At 49.4% G+C, this 9,207-nt stretch overlaps 1 long non-coding RNA gene across 1 annotated transcript; it reads left to right on the top strand.

Moving 5' to 3' along the window:
* The first annotated feature begins 4,162 nt into the window (after positions 1–4,162).
* Positions 4,163–6,475, top strand: LOC116796310. Its single transcript, XR_004360316.1, has 2 exons — positions 4,163–4,535; positions 6,351–6,475. It is a non-coding gene; the product is annotated as an uncharacterized LOC116796310 (long non-coding RNA).
* Positions 6,476–9,207: the final 2,732 nt, after the last annotated feature.

The raw sequence follows: 9,207 nt of genomic DNA, 5'->3' as shown, positions 1-9,207 counted from the left end.
CCAGAGAGAAGGAGGTGGAATTTCAATCAGCTTTTGATTAAAGATTTAAAGAATTAAATTAAAGAAACTGCATCTTGTCTGCTCTGGGGTGTGGGGGGGAAGCAGGGGATTCTCAGGTTCAGAGTTATCAGACACACCTGAGCTTCTGGTGAATTTTGGTGGCAGAAATATTGCAATGGAATTTCTCCTTCCTAGTGCCAGGAAAGGGCTCTGGGGGTCCTGGTGGGTGCCTGGAGTTGTCCCTGAGTCAGCAGTGCCCTGGCAGCCAGGAGGGACATCCCTGTCCTGGGGGCATCAGGGAGGGGATTGTCCTGCTCTGCTCTGCCCTGGGGCGGCCTCACCTCAACATTGGGGCAGTTTGGGGGGACACAATGGAAGGAAGAGATTGAGGCATTAGAGAGTGTCCAAAGGAGGGAAGGAGGATGGGGAAGGGCCTTGATTTGAAGACGTGTGAGGACACTGAGGGCACTTGGTGTGTTCAGCTGGAGAAGAGGAGACTGAGGGGAGACCTCAGTGCAGTTCCACCTTCCTGGGCAGGGGCAGAGGAGGGGCAGGGACTGAGCTCTGCTCTGGGGGACCAGGGACAGCAGCCAGGGAATGGCTGGAGCTGTGTCAGGGCAGGCTCAGGTTGGATCTCAGCCAAAGGTTCTTCCCCCAGAGGCTGGTTGGGCACTGCCCAGGCTCCCCAGGGCAGTGGGCACAGCCCCAAGGCTGCCAGAGCTGCAGGAGGGTTTGGCTGATCCTCTGGGGCACAGGGGGTGACTCTTGGGGATGGGCCTGTGCAGGGCCAGGAGTTGGACTCGATGATCCTTGTGGGTCCCTTCCAGCTCAGCACATTCTGTGACTCTGGGATTCCTCAGTCAGGGCTCACTGATGAGCTCAGGTATTCCCTGGGCAGAGCTCACACCTGGGTGTGTTCCCAGCCCAACCTGGCAGTGGCTGCACTCACACAGCAAATGGGATGTGGCCAAAAACTTTGCTCAGGTTTTGCAAAGGGACAGAGTGGAATAAGGGCACGGGAACCTTAGAATCACACACTGGTTTGGGTTGGAAGAGACCTTAAACCTCATCTCATTCCATCCCCAGCCATGGGCAGGGACACCTTCCACCAGCCCAGGTTGCTCCAAGCCCTGCCAACCTGGCCTTGGACACTTCCAGGGATCCAGGGGCAGCCACAGCTTCTCTGGGCAACCTGTGCCAGGGCCTCCCCACCCTCACAGGGGAGAATTCCTTCCCAATATCCCATCTGACCCTGCCCCTGTCAGTGTGAAGCCATTCCCCATTTTCCTGTCACTCCAGACCCTTGTAAAATCGGGACCTCACTGGGGATATGGCACCAAAATGCCTTCAAGGCAAAGCAATCGGAACCTCAGGGAAACATTTGGGCTCAGTAAAATAAAAGGCAGCAGGATGTGTACAGAGCATGGAATGGAATCAGTTAACAGGGAATTACAACCCAGAACCCGGATTATTGCAGTGTCCCACCTTTGTTTTTGTTGTGTAATTTCCCTGTTGAATGTTCCCACTCTTTGGATGCTGCTGTGCCCTTCAAGCATTTATTTGTAACCACGGTATGCATTTGGTTCTTTCTGGGGCTGCCAGAACTCAGGTGCTGCCACTGGACTGGAATTTCTTGGGATGTAGGGGCAGAGCTGTGCTGGGCTTGGGTTCCTCCCTTCAATCAGCTCCTCCCTTTTGCCTGGGAGACTTTTGTTTTGTGTTTAACAATATGTTTCATTGCAAATTCCATGTTTTTCTTGAAATGACAATTGAAAGATGTTTCATAATGAGTTAGCTCTGAATGAAAATACAAATTATTTCCCCTGAAGGACATCAATATGAAGCACTTCATCTGGAGTGGAGGGAATCACTTATTTGCTTTTCTTTCCCTTAAACAGATCAGCAAAACTAAGATGAATTAATAAAATGGTTTTGGTTCTGCCATTTTTAAAATAAAAAATTGAGGGACTTGAGAAATGCTGCAAATATCCACGGGCCTGCCAGCCCTTAATAAGGACACTTCTTAGGGATTTTTGAATCCCAAAAATGTTTCCTACTTTCTGCTCCTCAACTCCATAACTCCAGTTCCTTTGTCACCTCTCAGAGCTCCTTCTTGATGACTTGTAAGATTTGCAGGGTTGAGCTTTGAGCTTTCCCATCTGCTGTGGTGGAGGGAGATGTGGGAATGCCATACAAGACATTCCTATACCATTCCATTTGGAGCTGTACCCACCTGGTCACTCAGCAGAGATGATGAGATGGAGCAGATGTGAGGCTGATCCCTGGTTCCCCTGGGTGACTTTACATTTCTCTGGCAGAGGGAAGAGGATCATCCTCATAATAGTATAAATCAGGAATTTCTCCTTAGCAATGATGATTTCACACTTGTCCAATCCTTAAATCCTTGGAAACAAATCCAGGGAGAGATTTTTGAAGAGCTGTTTCTTGGTTTTATTTTTTTTTTATATATATTTGATCATCTGCAAGGAGGAGGAAATTCAGAGCAAGAACAGTTTTAAAATGACAATGAGGAATCAAGTATGTTAGGGGAGTTCTGCTCCTTCACTGTCTCATCTCACCCACGTTTTGAGGCTGTAGGAGCTACCAGAGCTGCCAGTGCCATCAGGCTGGGCACAGGCACCAACACCACACTGCCAACATGGCCAGGGATTTGCCTGACAGCTGAGTGAAGTTCCCCATCCTGCTCCTCCTGACCCTATAAAGCAGCCTGAGTGCCATGGCACAACCCCACGGGGGGTTGTCTGAGTCACAGAATCCCAGGATGGTTTGGGTTGGAAGGGACCTTAAAGCTCCTCTCATTCCACCCCCTACCATGGGCAGGGACACCTTCCACCAGCCCAGGTTGCTCCAAGCCCCGTCCAACCTGGCCTTGGACACTTCCAGGGATGGGGCATCTCTTCTCTTGGCTCCTTGCCTTCCATTCCATGAGTTTTCATCAGCTCTCCTTGGGCAGAGCCCTCAGTGTGTCACAGCAGCCTTTGGACTCCTCAAGGTGTCATCTGGACGGTACTTTCCATCTCAGGATTGTTTGAACTCTTGAGTGCTCCCTCCACCCTCTTCTCTTCCTCCTCCTGCCCTTTTTTTCCACCTCAATCACTCAGAAACCATCCCCCTCCATTTAGGTCCACATTTTGCCCCCAAACCCATAGAATCCAAGTTTTGGTTTGGGTTGGAAGGGACCTTCTCATTCCACCCCCTGCCATGGGCAGGGAAACTTTCCACTCTCTCAGGTTGCTCCAAGCCCCGTCCAACCCTGTTGCTGTGCCCCAGCTGTGGTGATCCAGTGCAGGGTTTCCCAACAGGAGCCCATGGGCACAATCCATTACACCCCCTGCACAAATTATTATTTTTTTCCCCTTTTCCTGATTCTCTGTTTTGTCCCCCTTGTACCTCTGCACCTCCAACCCAGTAACCACCAGTTGCTATTTCCCCATTTGTGCCAATTTTGCTACATATGCACCAAAATCTGGTGTTTCTGAGACAGGTGTATAGATGACCTTGGGCATTATATAATGTTGCAAATATGGTTATGCAGATGTTGCTGGTCTTGCACAGCTGTGCTCTCCAGAAGTTCCCCAAGATTCCCTGCAGGTTACCTGGGAAGTCTGGCCATTTCTTATATCATTCTGCCTAAAACATCCATGAAATCCAACCGTCCTTCCCAGGACTGGCTGTAAATTTTGTCACATCTCACACAGCACTGGAAGGGGCTGTCCAGGGTGGAGTCCCCATCCCTGGAAATGCTCAAAAAATACATGGATATGGAACTCCACAGGATGGTGCAGTGGGATTGGTCAGAGGTTGGACTTAATAATCTTGGAGGTCTTTTCCAATCTTAATGATTCTTAATGATTTCCACTGTGTGATGTCCAGCTGTTTTCCAAACCCTGCTCGGTTGGTGTAAGCACAGCCCAGGCTCCTGCCTGCAGCTCTAACAGCTTCTCCTTGGAATGGTGTAACAGAGGGACAACTAATCAGGCAACCACACGAGAGGCAAAGGCTTTCTGGCAGATCCTCATGGGCAGAGTGTGAAGAAAAACTCCCTGGCTGAAGCAGAAAGCAGTTTGGCTTCTTCCTTTCTTGGTTTGGATCATACCTAGGCTGTTCCACAGGGACTTGGAGACCAGGGGAAACCTGGTCAGGCTTTGGAATGGGATGCCCAGGACAGTGGTGGTGTCACAATCCCTGGAAGGATTTAATACATGTGTAGATGTGGCATGTGGGGACATGGTTCAGTGGTGGCCTTGGCAGTGCTGGGTTAATGGTGGGACTCGATGATCTTGGAGGTTCTTTTCCAACCTAAATGATTCTGTGATGAATCCAGACCAGTCCTGAGGGTCCTTGCTGTGAAATCAAAAGAACTGGAGGCTTTTGCTGGTGATGGTCAAATCCAGCACATCTGGAATAGTTTATGTCCTGCTTATTCCACTGATCTGCCTTCCTGATGAAGTCCCTTCACCTCTAGGGATGAAGAGGGTGCTGGAACAGGATTTTGGAGCAGCTCTTTCGGTGGGGTGAGTGTCTCCAGGTCCCTGCACACCTCCAGCCTTGGCTTGGGTCGTGCAGCAGCATCACCACGGGATGGGGAGGGGATGGACAGGCCACCATGAGTGGTGCATGAATGGCCTTCCAGTTCAAAAAGACTGATAGAAATCACTCCACCACCCAGGAGAACTTTCTTTACCATCACTGGTAGGTGGCCCCAAAGCTGTGCAGCTGGATTTCTGCAGAGCTTTTTCTAACAGGGCATGTTCCACCAGGCCCTTCTGGGACTGAACACCCCCAGCACTGCATTTTCAGAGAGTCAGGTGGAACAAGCTCAGGGGTTGTTGGTCGGGTGAAGGAGCTGCAATTTGAGAATGGATTGTCACAGGAAACTTAGAGGTGTCGGCAAAATAGTAAAAAAATGGGGTATTTCACACAACAGAGCAATTCTGTCCATCCCTGGCATGTCTTAGGTGCTACAGTCCTGTGGGCACCATGAGTTCATTTTCTACTCACACCTTTGGTGTTGCTACTGAAGCCACAACAGCCAAGCACTGAATTTGGTGTCACATGGGAAAAAAGGAAAAAAAAAATGGCAAAAAGAATCAAGGTGGAGCTTTGCAGACCAGATTTATGTGTGGGAGACCAGGGCCTTGCCTGAGGCATAAGGAGAGTTGGGGCTGGATCAGTGGACTCCTGTGAGGAAAGCTTTCATGGTGATGAACTGACATCACTCCAGGAAGAGTCTTGCATTAAATCTGACATTACCCTGCTGTTTGTTCACCATGGGATGGGTTTTTCTGCACTGCTCTTGCACTGCAGAGTTGTGCTGGAACACTCAGAACTAGAGGGAGGTAGGGAAAACTGCTCTTCCAAGCACTACAATGGAGGAAGGAAATTTAAACAGGGCTTGTGTGCCCAAAATGCAATTTATAGATGAGCTGAGTCTGCCTGTGCAGCCCAACTGTAAAGTCTGGGTGACGTCCTGATGTCAGAGAGAACAATCCATCCAGAAAGGTTAAAGGACTGGATTTAGATTAATTCAAGAGCTTGTCCAATAAGATAAAGCAGTAGAGTGAAGGTAAATATTTGCAGCTTTATTTGCTGAGAGATTAATGTAATTGGTTTGGATTCCTTCACATCCTCCAGCCTCTTCATAAACACTGCACACTGTTAAATGCTGCAATAATGAAGGCATTTTGTCTTCATCATACTGGAGGGCAAGAGGCAGGGGAGAGCTATTCTTGCAAAATATTAGCCCAGTTTTGCACACCCCAGAGGATCTATTAATTTAGGTTAAAGGCTCTGCATCTCAGCAAGAGCTGAGCTTGGGAAGCATGTGAGGCTTTCCATAGCCCCACCTCCACCTCCTTTGGGGCTTTACCCCCCCTTTCTTTCTTTTTTTTCCATTTTTTTTCATCTAGCCAGTGCAGAACTCGGGCACAGAGTGACCCAGGCTGATCCAGTTTGTCTGGATCACCTCCCCAAGGGCTGCCAAATAGGGCTTGGAGTGCTAGGAAAATTCCACAGCTCTGTTACCAGGCACCACTTCTCTGAGAGATCCTGAATCCCAGCTGTCACATGATAACTGATCCTGAAAAATTGGGAGGTGAGAGAGAAGGGAGAGTTTGATCCCAGTGCAGCCCCAGTAACCAATGCAATGTCTCTCTGTTACCTGTAGTGGGACAGGAGAACATGGTTTCTCTGGCAGAAACTCAAGATTTAATGACTGGACATGGCACTCACTGCTCTGGTTTAATTGACAAGGTGGTGTTTTGTCAAAGGTTGGACTTGATCTTGGAGGTCTTTTCCAACCTTAATGGTTCTGTGATGCTATTCCATAGAATGAGACCAGAGGCACCTCTAGAGACCACCCAGCTCAGTGCAGGTTCCTCCAGCACTGATTGCCCAGGACTGTGTCCAGATGAGTTTGGGATATGACAAGAAGAAAAGCATTTCTCTGTTTAAATGGAATTTAAATTGCATTTCGGTTTTATATTTTTCTTTTTTTTGTCTTTTCACTGAGCACCAATCCCAGAATCCCAGAATCCCAGAATCTGCTGAGTTGGAAGGGACCCACAAGGATCATTGAGTCCAATTCCTGGTCCTGCACAGGCCCATCCCCAAGAGCCACACCATGAGCCTGAGAGTATGAGGAGAGTCTGGTTCCATCTCCTTTCCCCAATTCCATCACTACTGAGTCTCTACAGCCACAGGGGTTTTCTCCCTCCCTCTCTTTGGCCAGGGCAACCCCAGCCCAGCTTCCTCTAATCCAGAGAGATTTCAGCTCTGTCCTTCAGTGTTTGGCTCCCCAGCCATTCCCTGTCCTCCCAAGCCCAACCACGAGAAGCACAGGTGGACAATGGCAGGTGGGACACAAAGCAGCTCTTTCACAGTGTGAGCTGTGGCACAAGTTGGGGTTTGGGTGAGTGAAGAGCAGCCTCAGCAACCACCCAGGCCACTGTCTGGTGTGGGCCTGGCTCCCACCCCCAGCTCACCCCCAGCAAGGGAATCTGTGCCACTGCGAGCAAAATCCACCACAGTCTGTGTGTCTGGAAGGTGGGACAGCCCAGGACTGAGCCTGCTGGTGTTTCTCCAGCCCATCATGACAGGCCATAATTACCTGCTGCTCGTTTTCATACCCACCCATTCAGGGGCTGCTTCAGTGCTCAGAGAGCCTTGAGTGCTCTGGGGATTATTTTAAGCATCCACTTGTCTGTCTCTCTGCTCTGGGCTTTACTTTCCATCCTGCAGAGGTTCATTAATGGGGTCCTTCACTGACAGTCACACATATTCCATGATTATTGTTATAGAAATGACACTGCCCACACGGGACAGCAATAATGATCCATGGCTCAAGGAGCTCTTTAAGCAATTCCCAGCCACAGGTATTAATTGGGTGGGTTTGGCTCAGCTATTGAAGAGGAGCTAAAGTTGTTTATTGCAAATATGCTATCAAACATCAACAGCTACTCTGGTGTGGGAAAGCAGAGTTATCCCTCAAATTTTACTCCTCCAGAGGGTGTGAAAGTCAAGTGCAGGGGCCATGGGGAGCTCGTGGGGCTGAAAAGGATGTGAGGAGCTTGTGGGGCTGGAGTGGACATGGGGATCTTGTGGGGCTGCAGGGTTGGTTGGCAAACATCAGGGCTTCAGGAGGAGGTGGGACACCCTTGTGAGCCAAAGCTGGAGGAAGTGCTTTTCCTACAACCATCCCCACTGTTCAGTGACCTCACCAACCATTTCCACAATACCATTTATGAAGTGACACCAGGAGTGCCCACATTAAAGTTCAGTGGATTTTGGCTTTCCCAGTCCTAGTCAGGGCACTCAGAAGGACTCTATTGCTACAGTAGTGTCTGGATGAGATGATTTAGTGACCAAATCAAAACACAGGTCAAATAACAATGGCCCTTTGTCCCCTGCCTGTGCCACCACCCCTGCTGGGACCAGATGAGGACTGGGGAGGAGGGGATTGCTGTTGTAGAGCTCCTGTCTCTCAGCAGTGATTTTTAGCTCTAAAAGTCTCTACTTCAACACATAAGTGGATGTCAAGACACAATTGTCACATCACCATTTCCAAGCTTGCTCTAGGTGACTGTCTTCTGCCTGCAATGTGGATCACAAATATGCCAGAATGTGAACATAAGGTAATTTTAGGTCTGTGATTTCTTTATAGAAATTACCATCAAATTTAGATCTGTTGCTGTCCCACCCAGGGACCTGGTTTTCCCGAGCTATCACAGGCAGCGTTTCCCTTGCTGTGACTCCCTGGGTGCCCCACTTCCCACCAGCAAAGGAGTGTTCTGCTTGGTCAGGAAACTACTGTGGACCCACCCAGTCCTGTCCAGCCCCACAGCTCCTCTTGGACAAGAAAGGCTTAGGAATAAGTGTATGACTTGTGAAAGCACAGAATTTCTGTGCCTGTCTCCTTCTCCCACTCACAGTAACAGGGAATTTAGAGATTCCTGCTCCAGCATTGTACCTGCACTCTCATGCCATTGTTTCCTGTCTGATCTGCTTTGGAATTCTCTGTGCTTTTTTTGCATTTCCTCCCCCTTTTCCCTTCCCATCCAGTGTTTCACACTTTAATCAGGCACTGCATGAGAAAATGCTCCCTTCTGTTCCTTTAAACTCCCTGCAATGATCCCTTCCCTGTATGGTCCCTCACGCCTGCCTTTGACAGAGTGTGAACAATGTGTCTGCACTCCCTCCTCTGCCACTCCCCAGTTTGGAGACCCTGCATTCCTGCTTCATGCACAGAACCTCTTGTGACGTGGCTTCCAATCAAAGCCATAAATCAGCACTGACAGAACTCTGGAATGCAGAACATCATCTGTTATGTTAGAGCCAACAGTGAGTCAGGAAATAGAGCTGTGTGGAATAGACAAGGACAGGAGCTGTGCCTTGAAATAATGGGGTCTGAGACATGGCTGAAAGGCTGGACAGCAGCCAGACAAGTGCCAAGGGTTGGTAGCATCAGCTCTGAGTTTGTGGACATCTCTGTTGGATGTCAATATATCCTGGTAATGGAACCAGCTGAACTGATCAGCTTCCCCTTGGAGTGTGGTCAGTGATTTAAGGCAAACCTTCCTTTAGAATAGAATAGAGTTGGAAGGGACCCACAAGGATCATCCAATCCAACTCCTGGCCCTGCCCAGGCCCATCCCCAAGAGTCACCCCCTGTGCCCCAGAGGATCAGCC

The sequence above is a fragment of the Chiroxiphia lanceolata genome, chromosome 19 (assembly GCF_009829145.1).
Source record: "Chiroxiphia lanceolata isolate bChiLan1 chromosome 19, bChiLan1.pri, whole genome shotgun sequence".
Classification (NCBI taxonomy): domain Eukaryota; kingdom Metazoa; phylum Chordata; class Aves; order Passeriformes; family Pipridae; genus Chiroxiphia; species Chiroxiphia lanceolata.
The sequence above is the reverse complement of the archived record's forward strand: the minus strand, read 5'-3'. Positions and strand labels throughout refer to the sequence as shown.